At 43.3% G+C, this 22,901-nt stretch overlaps 1 protein-coding gene across 1 annotated transcript in view; it reads right to left on the reverse strand.

Moving 5' to 3' along the window:
- Positions 1-499: 499 nt before the first annotated feature.
- Positions 500-22,901, reverse strand: part of LOC138736303 (craniofacial development protein 2-like) — a 332,554-nt gene continuing 310,152 nt past the window's right edge. The window contains exon 6 of the transcript XR_011340205.1: positions 500-573. The gene's annotated coding sequence lies outside the window, so the exon portion shown is untranslated. The remainder of the gene's footprint in view (positions 574-22,901) is intronic.

Consider the following 22,901-nt stretch of genomic DNA (forward strand, 5'->3'; position numbering starts at 1 on the left):
TCAAGCTATGTAAATAGGCAAGCACATGGCCCAATGAGCAAAAATGTAGGGACATCCATTTTGGTAAAATACAGGAAAAGATATTTGTTAATAAAATCATGAAGATAAAATGTTTGGAAGTATTTTGCATGAATCACTGAAAGACAATATGAACATTCAGTAAACAACAGGATTGGCAAATGATTGATTGACTTTTATTATTATATTTGAGTACAGGATACTACATCCTCCAATTTTTATTAAGACATACAGCTTGACTCAATTAATGTACAAATCTGGTACGTTTTTGAATGGTAGGAGGCAACTGGAGTACCTGGAGGAAACCCTGAGAGACACAGGGAGAACGTACAAAGTCCTCGCAGACAGTGCCAGGTTCAAATCCCAGCTTCTGATGCTGTAACAGCGTTGCGCTAACCTGGCCTCCAAATCTAGGACATTGGCAACATCATGAATATGTCCAGGTCTGATCATCCCACCAAGGGAAGGATGAACATGATAGAGGGGGTGCAGCGAAGATTCACCAAATGATTCGCAAAATGGCAGATTAGTATGAAAAGACATCAAGTCTGTAGCCTGAAATAAAAATAGGAAATGCTGGAGAAAAGCTGGTCAGGCAGTAGATGCAGAGAAAGGAAGGGAGTCAATATCTCATCAGAAATCTTTGAGCAAATAAAGCTGGGGTTTTTTCTTGGACAGAAACTTAACAAATTTCTTAAATTCCAGGGTCAGGGACAGAAGTCACTATTTGGGAAGCTGAAGGCAGTTAACTCAACTGGACCGGGCAGATTTGACCATCATGCTGAAGAGATTGTGAACTCATTAGTAGTGATCTTTCAGGAATCGCTAGAGTTGGGAATGATTCCAGAAGAGTGGAAAATTTCAAATATCACTCCATTCTTTGAGGGAGAGAAGTAACAGACCTGAAATTAAAGCCAGTTAGCCTAACTTCAATAACTGGCAGGACTCTACAGCCATTATCAAGGATGAGGTTTCAGAATCACAAGTTAAAAATCAGCCAAATTCACCATGGTTTCCTTCAGGGGAGATGTTTCTTGACAAATATGTTAGTGTTCCTTAAGGAACTATTTTAAACTTTCAATATCAACAATAAAAGTTTCACAGGTAATTATTTGCATTGTTAAATATTGCAGCTTGCTGTGTTTAACAGCTGTTTTTGCGCAACATCCAATAGATTCTTCTCATTACATAAAAGGTGCTTTGAGATATTTGGAAACTGTAATGAGGTACGATATCAATGGAAAACTCCTGGGAAGCAATAACTATTCACTACATGAAGAATATTGCTATGTCTTGTGGCAGTAATTAGGGAATTCAAGGAAGCTTGGGAGGTCATAGTCTGTTTGCAAGTTATTTCAAACTTCTAAAAGTCAAGAGATTGATGTTGAATTAGTACACCAGATGTAATATAAAAATAATAAGCAATAAATACTAGCAAAAATTCTGCAGAGCAGATTAAACCCTTCTTTAGCTATAGACTGACACCGGTGATCAAAGGACAGTATATGTTTAATTGTTAAAATAAAACTGGGGAACTTCAACAAGACAAATGGTGTACTTTATATTGCAAAGATAAAGGCAGATAACCAACATTTCAGGCCTGTCATTCTTCAGCAAAATGTAGGTAGGCACCCAAACAAAATGGTGGGGAGGGGGAGGAGGGGAAGAAGCAGGAGATGAGCATAGTCCCACAGGAGGTCATCAGCAGATAAGTGAGGGAGGGACAAGCTCAGTCCCCCAAAGTCACTTACATCAATTAAGTCCTTTTGCAATATACTCACAATTTTATATCCTGGTTTTAATTTCATATTCTATGTAATTTTAAGACAATCCATATTCGACTAACCCCTCCTTTAAACTAATACAGTATTCTTCAATCCAGGCAATATGCTGGCGACCTTCTTCCGAATCCTCTCCAAAGACTCCACATCTCTCCTGTAATGCAGCTATGAGAACCCACACAACATTCAAATGTGGCACAATCCAATTTTTCAGTGCAATTCCCCTGCCGAGGGTCCCTTTACTCACAAGGTGAAATGCTGTCAGCAATGTGTCCTCAGCTCGTTCCACAAACAGCAAGTGGAAGAGTGTGAGAAATCAGTTCTTTGCATAGCATTTCACTGGATTTACTCTCAGTTAGTTCAAAACACCAGAAATTGGCCTCTGCTCCATGATTGGACTTAAAGCTTGAAGTCAGAGTGAGGAAAGATACTGCTGACTGGAGTTAATTTTAAAACACACAACCACTGACCTCTGCCTTCAACGCTCTCGCTGGAATTGTCTCGCTGGAATGGTCTCATGGCTTGTCCTCAGTGGTTTAGTAACTGTCACTAATAGAGACCACACAAGGACCATTCTTGAGTTAATTATAGAATTAGAATCTGAAGAATTCTGTGATTCGGTTTACCAACAAAATAATAAAAGCATGATGGTCAAATCTGGAACTCCTAATTAAATATGACAAAGAATTCAACCTGGCTTAACATTTTAGAATATTATTATTTTGCTTAGAATTCACACTGTAATACAGAACATAGAAGAGCATTGCACAGGAACAGGCCCTTCAGCCGTCGATGCTGACAGTGATGCCAATTTAAACTGCTCCTCTGCAAACATGTGGTCTATATTCCCCAAATATCTGCCTGTTCATGTGTCTGTCTGAATTTCTCTTAAACATTACTGTCTTATTTGCTTCTACAACTACCACGTGCAACATGTTACAGGCACCTACCCTGCTCCATGTAAATAAAATCTTCCCTGACAACTCTCCTTTAAACTTCTCCCTCCGACCACTTGCATTAACGCTATGCCTTTTGGAGTTTGAAATTTCCATTCTGGGGGAAAAAGACGACCTCTCAAAATTTTATATGCTTGTATCAAGTTGTTCCTCAGCTTGCAGAGACGATCCATGTTTGACCAACCCCTCCTTTTAGGTAATATTCTTCAATCCAGGCAATATGCTGGTGACCTTTTTTTTTAATCCTCTCCAAATCCTCCACATCTCTCCTGTAATGCAGCGTTGAGGAGCCGCACAACATTCCCAGTGTGGCACGATCCAATTTTTCAGTGTAAGTCCCCTGCTGAGGGTCCTTTTGCACGCAAGCGTTTGGATTGCTGCCTTACAGATCTTTCTGGTTTCCAATTCTCGCCCTTTGAGATGGACTTTGAAAGCTCACCAGCATTTAATGCAGCTCAATTAAAAACTCTCTTCCCCGTTCATTCCCTAAATGCATGGAATTTCACTGGTTTTCTATTTTAGTTTTTGATTAGTTATTTGGTTCCCCATTTTACTTCTTTCCAGTAAAATATATTTCTGATGGATCTGTTTCAATATATAACCTTAGCTTACATGTACAACTACTTTATTTAGGAGATTCTGTGCTAACCTTGAAGGGGTTTAATAACACCTCCTGAAATTCAATCCACTTCTGAATATGAACCAGCAACTATTTCAAATTCTTTGATATTGTTGCAGCAAAAAAAAATGGTTATCCTTCTCGACAGCAATAAAATAACAATGAAATGATTTGCCTCTCACTTCTCCACCAAGTTTTATGAGAGTTTTCATTACTCTTTCTGATAAGTCTGCTTTCATTTCACATTAACATAAGCCAACATGGTCATGGTAATGAATGCTTTAAATTGAATTGTCCAGCATGACTAATAATGCCTTGGTTCATACTTCATAACTAAATTTTGATATGAATTTACAGAAGGAAAATGAGCTTTGAATGATTTTGTCAAGTCAAGTTTACTGTCATCTGATTGCACAAGTACAACTCCACAAAACAGCGTTGTCCAGTCCTTGGTCCAAAACACGCAGTCACAAACAATACAAATGCAGAACAACCATTTATATATATATATATTTATATATATATACAAATAAATATTATTTTGGAAATATGAGAGTCTCGGATGGTTAGTGTGAGCAGTTCCTTTGATCGTTCATCATTCTCACTGCCCGTGGGAAGAAGCTGTTCCTCAGCCTGGTGGGGCTGGCTCTGATCCTCCTGGATCTCTTTCCCGAAAGGAGCAGCTGAAAGATGTTGTGTGCATGGGTGGAAGGGGTTCCTCTATCAAATTTAGGGTTGGATCAATGAACAAATTCACAGGAAGGTTTATCAGCCACTTTCTTCTTCCAGTCACTTAAAGTATTCCAATCAGAAGACATTCAATTCCCCCCAAGAGCACTGATTCAAATCATTTTTCACGTAGGCAATAATCCTTCAATTATTTAGCTCGATTGTTCATGCCTCAGCTTCTGTTTCTCACAGAGGATCACTATATTTCTAAATACAGAACATTAAACTATCCACAACTATGATTGCTACTGCTGTACAGAGCAGTTAAAAAAACAGTACTATGTTCATTTAAATACCAACTTATCTGCACAACTATTTCTGTAATGACACTGAACTCCAAACTTATCTAAGAGGTTTTCTAACCTACAGCTGAGGATACAAGAGATTGAAACCACATGAGGGTGGAGAGTGTCCTATAATTTACAACTCCAATTTCGCATTAGCTCCAATGAGACTTCAAACCAAGGCTCTTTGTGGAAGATTTGGGGTTGAGGTGTTAACCTTGTGTTCTCTTCAACATGATAGTAACTAATAACATTATTTAAATTTAAACTTCTGCATGGTAACAGGCCATTTCAGCCCACAGGTCTGTGCCACCCAATTCACCTACACCCCCAAGTACATTTTGAATGGAGAGAGGAAACCTGAGCCCTCAGGGAAAACCCACACAGACATATGGATAACAATATAAACTCCTTACAGACAGCATGAGATTCAAGCCCAAGTCACTACCAATGTCGCTGTAAAGGTGTAAATGTCAACCACGCCATTCCAAATGGTATATGATATTCAGCCCATCAAGTCTGCTCCACCATACCATCGTGAGCTGATCCATTCTCCTACTCAGCCCCACTCCCCTGCCTTCTCCCCATAACCTTTGATACCCTGACTATTCAGAAACTGATCAAATCTCTACCTTAAATACATGCTGTAACTTAGTCTCCACAGCCACCTGCTGTAACAAATTCACCACTTTGGTGAATGAGATTCCTCCACACCTTTATTTTAAGTGGACACCCTTCAATCCTGAAATTCTGCCCTCTTGTCTGAGACAGAGTTGTAGGTTAATTTTAAGTGTAATTGGGCAGCATGGCTTCTACCATATAGTAAATTTTTAAAAAACTTCATAGGACAACCAGCCTAACCCCCTTTGATCAGGTTTGTTGGGCCACATCAGTATACATGATTTAGTTGGACTGCTTAGATTTGAAATCACACACAGTCCAGATGAATCATCAATGACAATTTCTTTGCTCCCAAAAATGTTGTGATCCACTGGTTTAACAATAATTCAATAGTTTCATGATCATTTTAATTTAACAAACTGAATGAATGCTAAGAACATGTGGTCCAGGTAAGACTCATGGAAAGATGGGATGATTTTGCAGCTGTTTTATAATGGAAGCCAGATGTAAACCCCAGATGCCTCAATCGACTTACCCCCTTCCATCAAGAGAAAGAGAACCCCTTCACCAAAACAGTTCATAAATGAAAAGTTGTTTGATAGCCATGAAAGCAAACGCGTGTGCCTGAGTGCCCAGCTGCACATTGAAGTGTCCTCATCTCATTTTCAAAATACTGTCACAGTTTTAAAGTTCCCAATGTAAAGTTGACGGAGATCAATCCTGCAGTCTGAGCTTCTTGCACTAGTCTCCAAAGCACATTTCACTCTCTACTGACACTGCAAGCATTAAGGTCTGCATAATTTAACACGTCAATGAATCATCACATACATATGACATTTGAAAAAAATTAGATTGCTAAGAGAATGTTTATGAGTGCTTATAACTCCAAGGTAACTGGATAGAATGTTCAACCTCTAAATCAAAGTTCAAATTTATTTTTTCAAATTTAAATCAAGAGGTTTTGAGTTCAAGATGCACTTCAGGAATACAGGCTCACAATCTATGCTGGTCCCAGTGCAGTTCATTGAATGTGATCCTTAATACAGGCTCTATTGTACTTTAGACATGAGTCAAAGATTCCCTGATTCCCAAGATGCCTCTCCAAGGGTCTGGGGATGACTTCTTGGTCAGTATGGTTAGCATAGCTGTTAGTGCGATCGGGACCAGGGTTTTAATCCCACACTGTCTGTAAACAGTTTGTACGTTCTCCCCATGACTGCATGGATATTCCCCAGGGGCTCTGGTTTCGCCCTACTATTCAAAACGTATCAGGGGTTGTAGGTTAAATGGGCAACACAGGCTTGTGGGCCAAAATAGCCTATTTACCATCCTGTAATTAATTTTTAAAAAATCAATTCTGGCTGTGAATGCTGCTTATTCCCCACAGTGACAAAAACAAGATGATTGGCTGACTTGTTGGACTCCCCAATTGGGAATATTGTTGAATTACTCCACTGTCAACCTCTTGTTATTTATGTATCTCGCAAATCTGAGTAGTTTTGGTCACCCAACAATAGGAAAGATATCATAAAACTGGAAAGGGTACAAAAAAGATTCACAAGAATGTTGCTTCAATTACAAGAAGCTGGATAAGCCAAGACCAATAGAGGGATATAAAATCATGAGGGGCTGCTGTGTTTTGGAAGTGTCAGGTTTGGTGGGTTCACAGAGAGATGACTCTGGACACAAGTGTTACAATCAAAGGTAACTTTTTATTGGACACATGGGAGACAAGCAAGAGAAGTCGTCAAACAATACTTAATTACTCTACAACTATATAGATATTCACATCAGACCTAGGTTGGACTCCGAATCCAGTGGCCACCTATACACGCTCCCACACATGAACACACTTCACAGACAGGGACTTCCAAAGACACTACCGATTCCCCATACCAACAGAAGTGCGGCTCTCTGAAAGCACTGATCTATCGCAGTACTGTGGTTCAACTTAAGTGCAGTGGACACCTTACCAACGATTCCTCCAGTGTTGTCCCTGGCATGGAGCAATGTCCAGGATTTGGACCAAGAGGCAGAGAGGGAGAGAGAAATGTAATGTGCATTGTTTTATACTGTGCTGAGCTTGGCCTCTTTCCAATAATGAAACCAAGTCATTTAAATGAGCCAGCAGTAAGGTGTGCAATAATGGGTGGCTGGAGTCCAACCTTGATTGGCAAGTGATGCAACTTCTGGTGGTCACGTGACCATCCACAATGTTCCAGACAGGGAAGCCACGTTATACTCCACAATCCACATATACAGAAACAGGGGTGTAGATAAGATCAATATTTATAGTCTTTCTTTCTCTTCCCCCACCCACCAAAGGGAGGGGAATCTGTTTCTAAAGATTTAAGGTGAAAGGGGAAAGATGAGGTACATCCTGAAAGACACTTTCTTCATACAGAAGGGATTAAGAAGCTGCCAGAAGAAGAGGTAGAAGTAGGGACAACTGTAGCATCAAAAATACAGAGGTGTGGATAGGAAAGGTTTGGAGAGAAATCGGCCAAATGCAAGCAAATGAGAGCTCAGTCAGTGTGAACAAGATGGGCTGAAGGGCCTACAGACACACCAAAATTCTTAACTCCTGCAGCCACAGGTATGTAAATAACAATAAATGAATTGCTATAAATTAATGTAAAAGTTGTCAAAACAGATTTTTTAAAATATTTACAGCATAGTAGAACCTGATTCAAGCCATTAAACCCCTGCCACCCAATTACACCCAGATTATCCCACAACCCCACATTTTTGGAACCCTCACAGACATGGGAAGAACTACAAACTCTTTACAGGCATTACCAGATTCAAATCCAGGTCTCTGGCACTGTAAATAGCATCACATTAACTGCTAGGCTAACCATGCCAACAGGATCATGCCACCCCATCTGCTTACCCTTCCAATACATCGTGTATCCTTGGATGTTCAGCACTCAAGGACACCCATCCTGTAGCCTTGATTCAGTAATGGCCACAATATCACATCCTCCAATCTGTAACAGCACTGCAAGATTATCCATGCTGGGTGCATTTAAGGGCAATACCTTTAGACCAGTTTTTGAATGCACAGTGTCTATCATCCCTCCAGCTGACATTATGTCCCATCACCTGCTCGTCATCCTTGCTGCACACTATCGTTAATTTATTTCTATTTTGCCCTTCATCAGCTCTGACACTCTCATCGCCATCCCCTGTAAAATTAGTTTAAATCTTCCTTCACAGCCATATTAAACCTACCTGCCAGGATATTGGAACACTTTGGGTTCAGGTGTATTCCATCCTTTTTGTATTGGTCGAACCTTTCCCCACCCCCACCCCACCAAAAAAAAACCCAGTGATCCAAGAATCTACAGCCCTGTCCCCCGCGTCAGTTTCTCAGCCACACATTCATCTCACTATTTTTGCCCTCACTAGCACAAGGCACAAGCAGTAATCCTGAATGAGCACACTGGAGGCCCTGCTTCTCAGCTTCCTTCCGAATTCTTTGTATTCTCCCTGCAGGACATCTATACTTCCCTATGTCCTTGGTACCCAACGTGTATCAAGACTTCTGGCTGTTCACCCTCTCACCTCATGATGCTTTGGACCCGATTGGAGAAATCCTATACACTGGCACTTGGGAGGCAACACATCATCCAGGTGTCTTTATCATGGGCTTAGAATCCCTTCTCCATCCCCCTCATTATAGAATAGCCATCAACGGCATGCTTCTTCACTTTCTGCGTCTCTGCCCTCAATTAGATCATCCTCACCAATACTATCCAGGATGATATACTGGTTGCTGAGAGGATCGCCACAGAGATGCTCCCTACTCAATCCCTGTAGCTCTGGTCTATTATCTCTTCACTCTCCCTAATAAGCAGTGGGTCATCAGCCACAGCTCTAATGCCTTATCACAATTCCTAATGAGATGTATCTCAGTGCACCTGGTGCAGATGTAAGCATCAAGAAGGCTTCCCAGGGATCCCACATCTGACACTCAACCACACTACAACCCTCATCTCTTACCTGTTCTCGCTGAAGCCTGTTAAGCCAAAGCCTTACGACTCTAATGATGACCAGTCCACAACATGGATCCTCATTTTCATCACGATACTCAGCTTCTTCCTCAAATCAACTACTTGCTGCTGCTTCGCCCCTTTTTAAATTCTAACTGCCACTCCTCAGGCTACCTGTCCTCTCTTGCTCCAATCAGCATCTTGCTGCTGCCTCGCCCCTTTTTAAATTCTAACTGCAGCGCCTCAGGCCACCCGACTTCTCTTGCTCCAATCAGCTTCTTCCTTCAATCCCTCTCCAATGCTGTCCTGTCAATGAAGACAGGTGCCTGCTTCCTTGGCATCCCTTTCCTAAAGTTCACAATACCACTCCTTGCCCTTGGTGACACTGAAAGCTAGATTGTTGTTCTGGTTCCTTCCAAACAGATTCTTGATCTCCATTCTACATGTTGACTCATCACCACCAAGAATTTGTCCTACACGAATGCTGCTGTCAGAGATCTTTTGGATGATGTCGGAGTCAGACTTAGCCACGCAATCAAGAGTGTTGCGGTAATAGAGCAGGGATTTAACATGCAGCCTTGAGGTGCCCGTGTTGATAGTCAGTGAGAAGGAGGAGGTGTTGTCGCCATTCTGCATTGATTGGGGAAGTCGAGGATCCATTTACAACCCAATAAGCAGCAGTAGCCTCTTTCTTTCCAATAAAAACAAATTATATTCTTCTTCTTCATTGGCTTGGCTTCGCGGACGAAGATTTATGGAGGGGTAATGTCCACGTCAGCTGCAGACTCGTTTGTGGCTGACAAGTCCGATGCGGGACAGGCAGACACGGTTGCAGCGGTTGCAAGGGAAAATTGGTGGGTTGGGGTTGGGTTTTTCCTCCTTTGTCTTTTGTCAGTGAGGTGGGCTCTGCGGTCTTCTTCAAAGGAGGCTGCTGCCCGCCAAACTGTGAGGCGCCAAGATGCACGGTTGGAGGCGATATCAGCCCACTGGTGGTGGTCAATGTGGCAGGCACCAAGAGATTTCCTTAGGCAGTCCTTGTACCTCTTCTTTGGTGCACCTCTGTCTCGGTGGCCAGTGGAGAGCTCGCCATATAACACGATCTTGGGATGGCGATGGTCCTCCATTCTGGAGACGTGACCTACCCAGCGCACTTGAATCTTCAGCAGCGTGGATTCGATGCAGATGTATATTATATTATATTCCTGTTTTTCAAGTGCCTGTAAATAACAGGACCAGAAGTTCACCAGCAAATAAAGTACCCAGAGAGAATGTTATTGGCATGAATGAATTTAATTTTAATTTAGACATACAGCATGGGAAAAGGCCTTCTAGCCCATGATGCCCAAATGAACCAATTAACCTTAAATTGCTGTACAGGGGGAACAAACAAACTACTCACAGACAGCACTGGATTTGAACCCAGGTCACTGGCACTGAAACAGCATTGCACATATGACATGGGAACCTATGCAATTACCATCCTAAATGGCATCTATAGTTATCCTGTGAATGGGCGGCATGGATCGTATAACGGTTAGCGCAATGTGGTTACAGTGCCAGTGACCCAGGTATGAATCTGGTGCTGTCCCACTTTTCAAAATATACAGGGATTATAGGTTAAATGGGGCACTTGAGTGGCATGGGCTGATGGGCTGGAAGGGCCTGTTACCATGCTGAATATCTAATTTTTTTTTAAATTAAGAAATTTTTGCAATGTGTTACGAGCCCAGAAGACCCCAAAACCCAGCAGCAACAGATATTCACCAAGACAAATGGCTACTTAAACAAAAGCTGCTTTTAATTATCTTTAAACACGAAAACTGGATCAAACTCTAACTTTTTCTTTTCTTTCTTTGGCTTGGCTTCGCGGACGAAGATTTATGGAGGGGGTAAAAAGTCCACGTCAGCTGCAGGCTCGTTTGTGGCTGACCAGTCCGATGCGGGACAGGCAGACACGATTGCAGCGGTTGCAGGGGAAAATTGGTTGGTTGGGGTTGGGTGTTGGGTTTTTCCTCCTTTGCCTTTTGTCAGTGAGGTGGGCTCTGCGGTCTTCTTCAAAGGAGGTTGCTGCCCGCCAAACTGTGAGGCGCCAAGATGCACGGTTTGAGGCGTTATCAGCCCACTGGCGGTGGTCAATGTGGCAGGCACCAAGAGATTTCTTTAGGCAGTCCTTGTACCTTTTCTTTGGTGCACCTCTGTCACGGTGGCCAGTGGAGAGCTCGCCATATAACACGATCTTGGGAAGGCGATGGTCCTCCATTCTGGAGACGTGACCCATCCAGCGCAGCTGGATCTTCAGCAGCGTGGACTCGATGCTGTCGACCTCTGCCATCTCGAGTACTTCGACGTTAGGGATGTAAGCGCTCCAATGGATGTTGAGGATGGAGCGGAGACAACGCTGGTGGAAGCGTTCTAGGAGCCGTAGGTGGTGCCGGTAGAGGACCCATGATTCGGAGCCGAACAGGAGTGTGGGTATGACAACGGCTCTGTATACGCTTATCTTTGTGAGGTTTTTCAGTTGTAATAACTCTAACTTATTACTAAATTAACTAACATAACTTAACCCCCTTCTAATTCTAAGCACACATGAATGTAATGTGTATGTAAGTTCAGAAAAGTTCTTTGATTCACAGTCCAATCTCACTTCTCCACTCCTCCAAGTTCACTGGTTGCAGACAATTCTTATACTGTACACAGAATTTATGAATTTCATCAGGCTTTGGTGCTTGAAAGGTAAATGGTTACCACTCATGAAGGTTCTTTTTGGTTTTCAGAGAGATTTTTTGCTCGTTGGACACACAGAACTGATTCCTTCCGATCAGCCATGTCAGTATATTGCCAAAAAAACTTGCCCCATCAGGGTTTTCCAGATGATAACCTCTTTCTTTCACGTCACCACAGAGTTCCTTTGTGTTTCTCCTATTTCAAGTGAAACATTAGGCAGCCAGTCCTCTCCTCTTGTATAGACTACAAGGGCTTTGACCAGGCTGAACTAAGCACTCACAGCTGGTCTTCAAAATGGGGTTTTCCCACAAGCTTGCCAGCTTGTCCTGTTCCAGTCCCAGCTGCTGCTGCTGACTGTAACACTGTAGAACTGAATTCTCTCTCTCTCTCTCAGAGAAAAGCCTGTTTTACTCTCTGCTTGCAAAACCACACGACCCTCTTAAAACAGCAACCTCCACTCAGAAAGACTGCGACTCCGAACCTAATCCTCAGAGTTCTTTCATCTGCTGTTTTTCAAAACAACAACCCATTAGTGAAGTCTCCTGGGCACTCCCCAAAGCTTTTGCAAAGGTATTCAGAACTGGGCCTGAGCAGAGCTCCAGTATTTTAAATGAGATCTGTTTTGAAGTGTTTGTATGTGACCTGCCACATTTATCTCCCAAAACCATGTCGATATACAATATAAAACACAACATATTCTGTCACAAGTGAAAGTTCTGAAGTGGGAGCAGATATTTAGTGCAGCATGCTCAGTGGGATTGGAATGTTGTGGAGAAGTGTGTATAAGAATCCTTTGACTCACACTTCAATCATAATTAACATCTGGAGAGTTAAAAACTGCAAAAAAAATGAATTTTTCATTTGCCTTTATTTAACTTATTACATATTGGCAAGACCGTAACTCAACAAGAATGAGCAAAGGGTTGGGTAACTGCCATTAATGTGTTTAATGAATGGCTAGACCTGAGGAAAGTGGAACTGATTTCCCTCCTGTCCCCTGGGCTCTGATGACAGCTCCTCAGGAGAGCGGCTGTAAAATTGTACTTTTGAGGCCAGTTGCCGAAACATCGGTGGGGAATTGCACTTCTCTCAGTGGTGAATCATCTTAGTGCTGAAAGCCGAATTAAATAGGAGAGGATCTCGCAGCGCTGACTCTTGAAACTGCAAAGAAGCAGCGAATTGGATTCAGACCTCATATCACTATGATGTCTTTACAGTTAAAACTGAGCAAGCCTTCAATCTTGAGTTTCACTGAGAACATGGTTTTGATAATTAATGAGTTCATTTTCAATCAGGGAGACATTTCAAACAAATGCTAATGAGAAACCATTAGAGAGGGAAAAAAAGACACAACCTTACAAACAGCACAGGGCCAGGAGCAGAATGTAATTCTTGCTGACTGTTGAAGGTATTTTAAAAAGCAATTTGAAAATTTCTCTTTTCTCATGTGGTTACAAATGCAATGTGCTAATGGGTTAAAACATTAAAATGCATTATTGAGTTAGGAAGAAAAAAAGAGGATAATTGGATGTTGTCCTTTCACTGAAAAAGCCTCAGAAAACACAAGAGATTAGTTTCAGTTTATAAAAATGTGCAGTTAAACACCTTTGCAAATACTTTATTTAGTTCTGATCATGGGACCTCAGGTAGATGCAGTTTCCCTGAAATCTCGCGGATCAAGCAGGTCCGGATTTTTAGATCTTCCAGACTCTCAAGCATTGCTTTTAAAATTCACATTTAAGGAGAATAAAAGAAGAGGTGAAAAGGTCAAATGTATATGAAAAAAATTTTTTTTAATAAGTTAAAAAAACCAAATTAATATTTATTTGTTCATTTCTGTGCATCTATGGCACTTATACACGAACACAAAAGCTCGCTAAATTTTAATAGTTTTCGAGAAGTTCGGATTCTCAAGTTGTTCAGATTTTTGCCATCTGGATTTTTTAGACTCTTACGGTAGGTCAAACTGACCTTGGAAAGGGTATGGTGCATATACATTGAGAATAGTGTGGCAAATTAGGAAGCGAAGTTGCTTAGACATCCTGTATTCCCTCCAGAACAGAAGATTAAGAGGTTATCTATCTCAGATGTCTGAGATGATTAAATGAATTGAAAGAGTGGAGAAGAATATTTTTCACTAATGGGAAAAGAACAGCTTGAGACATGGACTTTATAATTTGACAGAGCTGTTCCGGGGTAATATTAGGAATCACAGCACAACCAGAAATATTTCCCTAAACTCCAGACCTGGGATTGTTATATTTTTATCAGGGAGAGTATTAAGGGTGTCGAGCACAAGGTGAAGAAGTGGGACAAACCACGATATAACTGAATGTGCAAGCAGGCTCAAGTGAGTGGGATTATGTCTATCCTACATTCTCTTAACATATGATACAATATCATGGTAACTTTCCAAAATTTAAATTAAATTACTTTTTAATATTATGTAATGATTTGTTAGCTTCATCCTTTCTCCCTTTTGGAGTGTGATTGGCACAGGCAGAGGCATTCATCCCCTTGAAGCTACTCTCACTAAATCATGAATGATCGGTGACCTCACAACATTCACCAATCAAATCCTTCAGTGAAGTGAAATGAGAAAGTCTGCAGACGCTGTGATTGTAGTAAAAACACGAAAATGCTGGAGGAACTCAGCAAGCCTCGCAGCATCCATAAGAGGTAAAGATATATGACATTTTGGGTCTGGGCCCTTCTTCAAGATGTGAGCAAAAGGCAGGCAGGTGTCTGAATAAAAAGTCTGGAGGAGGAGGAAAGATAGGGCAGTGGGAGGGGTGAGACAGGGGGCTGGGGAGAGCACAGGGCAACAGACAAATGGTGATAATTGGATGTGGAGAGGTGAGAACTGATCAGGGAGGGGTAGCTCTGTGAATGCAGAGCTCGAGGAAAGAGAAAGATAGAGAAAGGAAGGGAGGGGGAGAGAGCGAGAGAGAGCTAAAGGAAACAAAGATAGGGGAATGGGAGAGACAGGGGTGCCATTTGGTTGTATGGTTCCCAGATGGAATATGAGAAGTTGTTCCCTCAAATTGCGGGTGGCCACATTCCGGAAGTGCATGAGACCAGGGACAGGCAAAGGAATGGGGAGGGGAATTGAAATGGGTTGCGTGGGAGGTCCCTCATATTGCAGTGGACAGAGTGAAGGTGCTCATTGAGGTAATCTCCCAGTCTCCATCCAGTCTTTCCGATGCAGAGCAGACCACACAACAGGAGCACCAGGTGACTCCTGCAGATTCGCAAGTGCCAAGTTGGGGGGGGGGGGGGTGGGGGTGGCATCAGTGGGAAGGGAGGAGCGGACGAGAGAGTCATGGAGGGAGCAGTCCCTGCGGAAGGAGGAGAGAGTAAGATGTGCCCAGCTGTGAGACCACGCAGCAGGTGGCAGAAATGGCAGAGGATGATATGTTGGATACAGAGACAAATGGGGCCATCCTTCAGTTGCTAATATCCATTTCACACTTAAAAGAATTCTGAAGCTCCATCAGCCATTGTCTGTAGAAGTGCTTCCCAAATTGGTTGATGAAAATATGACTCTAGTTTTCAGACTACATCATCAAGACCTCATCTGCCAACCAGCGCAAATACTTTTCATTTGATCTGCTAACTTGCTGGAAGACTTCAATCTTAAAACTTTTAAATGCTAGGGTCTGTGCAAATTTGCAAAATGATTGTTTGGGCAAATGTCTTTCTCAGATGTTATTCTTTAAATTTCTTAATTAATTTAAACTTTAAATATAGACATACAGCAACAACAGGCCATTTCGGTCCATGAGTCCATGCCGTCCAATTTGCACCTGATTAACCTACACCCCCTCCTCCCCGGTATGTTCCAAATGGTGAGAGGAAACTGGAGACCCTGGGGAAAACCCACGCAGACATGGGGAGTATGTGCAAACTCCTTACAGACAGTGTAGGATCCAAACCCTGGCCCTGATCGCTGGTGCTGTAAAGGCCTTGGACTATCCGCTACGCCAGTCATGACTCCCTATGCCACCTGTTCCACAGAATATCAATGCCCTGATATCGATCTATCAAATTGTAGGTTGTCTTGAATACTTTTGGTAAAATTGCTGCATTGATGACTTAATAGTGGAAGGAATTAGTGAATCCAGTACTGGGAGGAAGGTGAATAAATAGAGATGTTAAAATGACTTAATCATGGAAACACTCCTGGTTAATAATTATCTGTTGATGTTAATCCAGCTTCTTTTATATTGCCAACATCAACAATTGCTGCTCGCCAGCAACCACAATGAAGTAATCGTTCCTGAAGAAGCTTAAATATAAGATTGACAGAAATAGAGAGAAAAATTATGACATGAATTTCAAGAGGAGTTCTGACACTGCTAAATCTTCTCTCTCCACACAGACAGTGATTTATTGCCTTGCCTGGTTCAGCTGGAAAGATCTGTATTTCCATAGGACTTTTCAGAACCTCAGAACATTCTAAAGGCACAATGAAGTGTAGTCTCTGGTGTTTTGTTGGAAATGCAGCAACCACAATAGGTCCAGCAACTTCTCAAAACTGCAATGTTAATGGCATAGAACCTGATTTAGCCATGTTGGGCAGGACCACAGGAAGAGGTTCGACTTCAAAATGGTATTGGAACTTACAATATTACACAGTTAAGGCTCTTTGGCCCACGATGATGTGCTGACCTATGTAAACCTACTCAACAATCTAATCCTTCCCTACCTCACATCCATATATTTTCTTGCATCCATGTGCCTGCTAGGAGTCTTTTAAATGTCTCTTCTAATTGTACCAGCCTGCACCATCACCCCCAGCAATCCATTCCAGGCACCCACTACTCATTGTGTAAAAAAACAACCCTGACGTCTCCCTTAAACTTTCTCCCCTTACCTTGTACAGATGTCCTCTGGTATTTGCAAAATCACTGCAGGAAAAAGATGCTGGCTCTCCACCCCATCTATGCCTCTCATAATCTTGTAGACCTCTATTAAGCCTGAGCCCTGTTAACCTTGCCTCATAAGACACAATCTCCACTCCAGGCAACATCCCTTCTTTCTTTGGCTTGGCTTCGCGGACGAAGATTTATGGAGGGGTAATGTCCACGTCAGCTGCAGGCTCGTTTGTGGCTGACAAGTCCGATGCGGGACAGGCAGACAAGGTTGCAGCGGTTGCAAGGGAAAATTGGTGGGTTGGGGTTGGGTGTTGGGTTTTTCCTCCTTTGTCTTTTGACAGTGAGGTGGGCTCTGCGGTCTTCTTCAAAGGAGGTTGCTGCCCGCCGAACTGTGAGGCGCCAAGATGCACGGTTTGAGGGGGTATCAGCCCACTGGCGGTGGTCAATGTGGCAGGCACCAAGAGCTTTCTTTAGGCAGTCCTTGTACCTCTTCTTTGGTGCAGCTCTGTCTCGGTGGCCAGTGGAGAGCTCGCCATATAACACGATCTTGGGAAGGCGATGGTCCTCCATTCTGGAGACGTGACCTACCCAGTGCAGTTGGATCTTCAGCAGCGTGGATTCGATGCTGTCGGCCTCTGCCATCTCGAGTACTTCGATGTTGGAGATGAAGTCGCTCCAATGAATGTTGAAGATGGAGCGGAGACAACGCTGGTGGAAGCGTTCTAGGAGCCGTAGGTGATGCCGGTAAAGGACCCATGGTTCGGAGCCGAACAGGAGTGTGGGTATGACAACGGCTCTGTATATGCTTATCTTTGTGAGGTTTTTCAGTTGGTTGTTTTTCCAGACTCTTTTGTGTAGTCTTCCAAAGGCACTATTTGCCTTGGCGAGTCTGTTATCTATCTCGTTGTCGATCCTTGCATCCGATGAAATGGTGCAGCCGATAGGTAAACTGGGTAAACATCCTGGTAAAGTAAAAACACAAAATGCTGGAGAAACTTAGCTTGCCAAACAGTGTGTAGCAAAGTTAAAAATAACCAACATTTCGGGAGTTTCTCCAGCATTTTGTGTTTTTTAAATCACAGTGTCTGCAGATTTTCATAATTTACTTTTAACATCCTGGTAAATCTCCTCTGCATCCTCTCCAAAGCTTCCACGTCCTTCCTGTAATGAGGCAACCAGAACTGAATACAATATTCCAAGTGTGGTCTAACCAGGTTGCTATGGAGCTGCGACGTTACCTCACAGTTCTTGAACTCAATATGCCGACTAAGGCCAACAGACTATAAGCTTGTAAACTACCTTATTAACCTGTACAGCAACCTTCAAAGATCTGTAGATTTGGATCCAATCTTCCCTCTGTTCTTCCACACTATTAAGAATCCTTCCATTAACCATGTATTCCACCTTCAAGTTCGAACTTCCAAAATGCATCACCTCACACTTATCCGGATTGAACTCCATCTGCCACTTCTCTTCCCAACTTCGCATCCTGTTGTAACCCTCAACAAGTTTCTGCAACAATCTACAAGATCTCCAATCTCTGTGTCATCTGCAACCTTCATGAACTATCCTTCACTTCTTTGTCCAGGTCATTTAAAAAAATTACAGAGGTCCCAAAACAGATCCCCGCAGAACTTTACCAGTCACCGACTTCCAGGTGGTGTCATCTACTACCACCCATTACTTTCTGCAGGCAAGCCAATGCTGAATCCACATAGCCAGGCTTCCATGCCTCACGATTTTCTCAATGAGTGTACCATGGGGGACCTCATCAAATACTTTACCCAAATTTATATGCACCACATGTACTACCCAGCCATTATCATTTATTTTGTGACTTACTCAAAATACTAAAAAAAATGTCTATCCCTGAGAAAACTATACATCTCTAAATACTCCTAAGTTCTGTCCCTCAGAATTCTCTCCAATAGTTTTTCTGCCACTGACATTAAGACTCACCAGTCTATAATCCTCCCCATTACCTTTTTTAAACAAGGAGGCTACATTTGTTATGCTCCAATCCTCTGGTACCTTCCCTGTGGCCAGGTAGAATGCAAAGATCATTGCCAAGGCCCAAGCAATCTCTTCCCTCGCTTCTTGTAGTATCCTGGGGTATATCTCTTCTGGTCCCGGGGACTTATCAATCCGAATATTTCTAAAAAGCTCCAGCCCTTCCTCTTTCTTAATGTCAACTTACTCCAGCACATAAGCCTGTTCGAAACAAACCTCACATTGACCAAGGTCCCTCTCTCTGATGAACACTGAAGCAAAGTATTCATCTAAGAATACTTCTCTGCCTCCAGCCACATGTTCCCCCATTTAGCGCCTCAACCTTCACTCTAGCCATCCTTCTGTCTTCATGTATGCGTACAGGGTTTCCTTAAAGACCGTTCATTTCCTCTTGAGAGAGGAGATCCAGCTCAAAGATGTCACCTCCAACAGTGCAGCATTCCTTCAGCGCTGTACCAATGTGCTAGCCTGGATTATTGTGATTAAGCCTCCGATCTGGAACTTGAACCCACTGCCATCTGACTAAGAAGCATTGAATCACAAGAGAAAGACAAAGTGCTCTCTCTCCCATGTGAGTTCAGGTTTCTCCTGCAGTCAAGCAGTTGTTCTCTTGAGAGTGGAAGAACGAGCAGTGATTTGATTCTTCAAGAGCACAACAGTTGATACCTGAATAACAGGCTGTCTGCAACACAGCTTCAAGTGGAGAAGCAGAGGACTGGCGCAGGGCACTGGAAAACAGGGACAGCCCCCCCTCCCCCATTCAGGAAGGAGAAGCAGAAGAAATGACCCATGAGATTGTGACCTTGGTGGCGGACCAGTAAGGGATTCTGCGGCTGAAGAACACACAGGTGGTGGGGCTGTTGGTGACTCAGGGTGAGGAACCCGTGCATGCTGCAGTCAAGGGATTCATGCCAGATGGCGGTCTGCTAGAGACTGGCTGAAGGGGCACTGGGTATTGGAACCATGACACGAGACAGGGCCGAGGGCACTGAAGGTTTCCTGATCGTGTTGGAGCTTTGAATCTTGAGCTTGGGCTGTTGATGGTTTAGACTTGACTCTCAGTGGCTGTGAGGGGTGTGGAGGTGAATCCATAGACACTCAGTGACTCTGAGGGAACTCTCTTTGCTTCTCTTTCTCTGCCTGAAAGAGGAGCAGGCAATTTATGCTGATGGCGAATCTCTCTGCCTTGTGGCAGGCTGAAGCAGATTCTGTGTAATATTGCACTTTCTTTATTACATGACAATAAAGGAATCCTGAATCTTAAATCTAAGTGACTGGACATTCAAGATTGAAAATGTATTCATACCAAGTCTTTGGTGACCTCTATCTCAGAGGGTTGTGATGGCTCAGTCACTGAATATCCTCGACAGACATTGATAGATTTTTATTTGTTAAAGGAATCAAAGGATTTGGGGTTCTTGCAGGAAAGTGGCGCAGACGTAAAAGATTAGCCGTGTCCATTGAAGGCTGAAGCAGGAGTAAGGATCCAAAAGAAACTTCGCCATCCATTTTTTAAATTTAAAAAATTTAGACGTGCAGCGTAGTAACGGGCCCTGTCGGTTCTCGAACCCGTGCCATCCAATTATACCCAATTGACGGACAAAGCCAGTAAATTTTGAAGGGTTGGAGGAAACCGCAGTCCCCAGAGGAAGCCCATGCAGACAGAGGGAGAACATACATACTCCTTCCAGACAGTGCCAAATTTCTTCCAATAATCTCACTGCAGTGCTGAGCGCGGCTGCTTCCTGATCAGATGCCAAGCTAATGACCTACTTTCAAGTACAAGTAAATGTTAAAACCTTCCTGTTACTAGTTGAGGAACTGAGCTAGCTTTCTGTTTTATTCTCAACTATAGAACCCTGGAGCACAACAGAAACAGGCGAATCAGCCCACCTTGCCCGTACAGGATTCCAGAATTCCAAAAACGGACAAACTCTAAAAACTGGCACTTGTTTTCTGGAGATGCCATCTGCTCGTCAGAGATGGAGTTTGGCGTCAAACGTGATCTGACGCGACCCTCGCTCAATTCCCGTGGATCCTGTCTGTGGACTCAGCACTACTTAACCATCTATTCCCCATCACCCTTAATCCTCGACTATTCAGAAATCCGTGTCTTAAATTCAAAAATCTATCCACAGTAGCAACGGCCAATGTGGATATTTTGTGTAGATCCTTGTAACATTTCCCATTAAAGATTTCAAGACAAGGCTTAGTGTGGAGGTAAATAGCAACTCAGACCAACTCTTGGATTCTGGCAGCTGCTCCACTGTCTGGATTGAAGATAAGAAAACAATCAAACCCTGGAAAAAACATTTCTATTGGGTTCATTTTAAATCAGAAAAGACAAACTCCTCTTCAAGGACATTGATAAACACTGTTGATTTCACACAATTAACTATCCTCACAGATAAGTCAAAGACAACTAAGCAGTTCATCAAACAAAAAGGGTGTTTCGATTTATTTCCCAGGTGAAGACGCTTGGAGGATACCTTTATCCCGGCAGCTGCGGAAGATGAAGATGGATCAGGAGCATGCTCAGTTCTCTGGCTGCCTTCCTCTCTCTCCCTCTCTCTCTCTCTCTCAGTTCATGCTTCACTTCTGCTGTTTTTTGTAGGGCCATTTTTCACTGTCTTCCCACTGTGGCATCCAAACTTCCTCAGCCCGTGGTATCCTTTTATGCCATGCACGTGCAAACGTGGAGAGAGAATACAAGGGCACTCGACGTCCCTCTCCAAGTCGGAGAGGTGAAGCATGTGTCCCGGCAAGATGGATGGGGTCTGAGAGCAGCAGGGGAACCAAATCAATGCTGCTGGTATCTTTGACATTTAACAATCTCAGTAATTTGGAGGGCACATCAAGTGGAGTGGAATCTAGCCACAAGTCATTAACCCTCTGGGGACTGGTCTCAATCCTAGCCTCAGTAGCTTCTGGACCTTTTTCTTTCCACTCAAATACCACTCTAAGTATTCCTTATGCCATCTGTTCTCTGTGATTAGTAAAGGATTGTTTAAGGTGGTATATGGGTGGAAAGTAAAAATTTGAAAAACACTGTTTTAATCGTACCTAATTGACTAGTTTCATAACTCTAAAGGAAATGGGCCAATGACAATTTTTCTCAAGCAAAATATTTCAGTAACATTTGAGTATAGAGCAGTGATTCTCAACCTTCCCTTCCTACCTTAAGCAATCACTTAAGGGCCTATCTCATTGGCCTGGAGACAAGGTGGCGACCTGGTGGCGACTCGAGTCTCCTGGAGACTAGCCAGGTCTTCAGGGAGTCGCAGGAAATTCAAAAATTTTTTTGGAGACTTTTTCCAGTCTCCAGAAGGTCTTGGCAACGTCTCCGCGACATCTCCATCAGTTACGGTGACATCGCGGAGACTAATTTTGTCCGCGACTGGGGAGACGTCTCCGTGATGTCGCTGCAACGTGCTGGAGACCGAGGAGACGTCAAGGGCACGTCTCCCCAGTTGCGGACAAAATTAGTCTCCACAACTGCTGGAAACGTTGCAGCAACTGCCAGGCGAATTGGTTGTCACTTTGTCTGGAGACGTCACGGAGACATCGCAGCAACTGCCGGGTGAATTGGTTGTCACCTTGTCTGGAGACGTCGCGGAGACGTCGCAGCAACTGCCGGGTGAATTGGTTGTCACCTTATCTAGAGACGTCGCAGCAACTGCTGGGCGAATTGGTTGTCACCTTGTCTGGAGACGTTGCAGCAACTGCCGGGCGAATTGGTTGTCACCTTGTCTGGAGACATCGCAGAGCCGTCTCGGATGTCGCCCTGGCGTCGCCTTGGTGAGAGCGCAAGCCATTTTTTGGTCTCCCGAGTCACCGCAACTGATTAGTCGCGGAGACATCTCTGCCATTGAGATACCAGTGTTACTAATCACAAAGCACTGATTGCATAAGGATTACTTAAAGTGGTGTGTGAGTAGAAAGAAAAAGATTGAGAACCACTGCTCTAGCATCACTAACTTCTTAAGTCTCTAGTTCGCAATATAAGTGGGTTTGTCCGTTACGTTGGAGGGAGTCGGAGGGAACGGCAGCGGTGCACGGAAGACATTTACGGTAAGCAGGTAGGCCCCAACATTTCCCCCCCCCCCACCACTGAGTGAGTTGAGGTCCCAGTGGTTACTCTCATGCCCTCGCTGAGGCTTGCTCTGGGTATGTGCTTGGGAAGTAAAGAGAGAGTGGAATTTGTCTTTTAAGTGTGGGGAAAAGTAAAACTTGAAGCAGCATGAAAAGTAAGGCTTCTTTAAACAACAGAGTCACAATAATATGGAA

Source organism: Narcine bancroftii, chromosome 6 (assembly GCF_036971445.1).
Source record: "Narcine bancroftii isolate sNarBan1 chromosome 6, sNarBan1.hap1, whole genome shotgun sequence".
NCBI lineage: Eukaryota > Metazoa > Chordata > Chondrichthyes > Torpediniformes > Narcinidae > Narcine > Narcine bancroftii.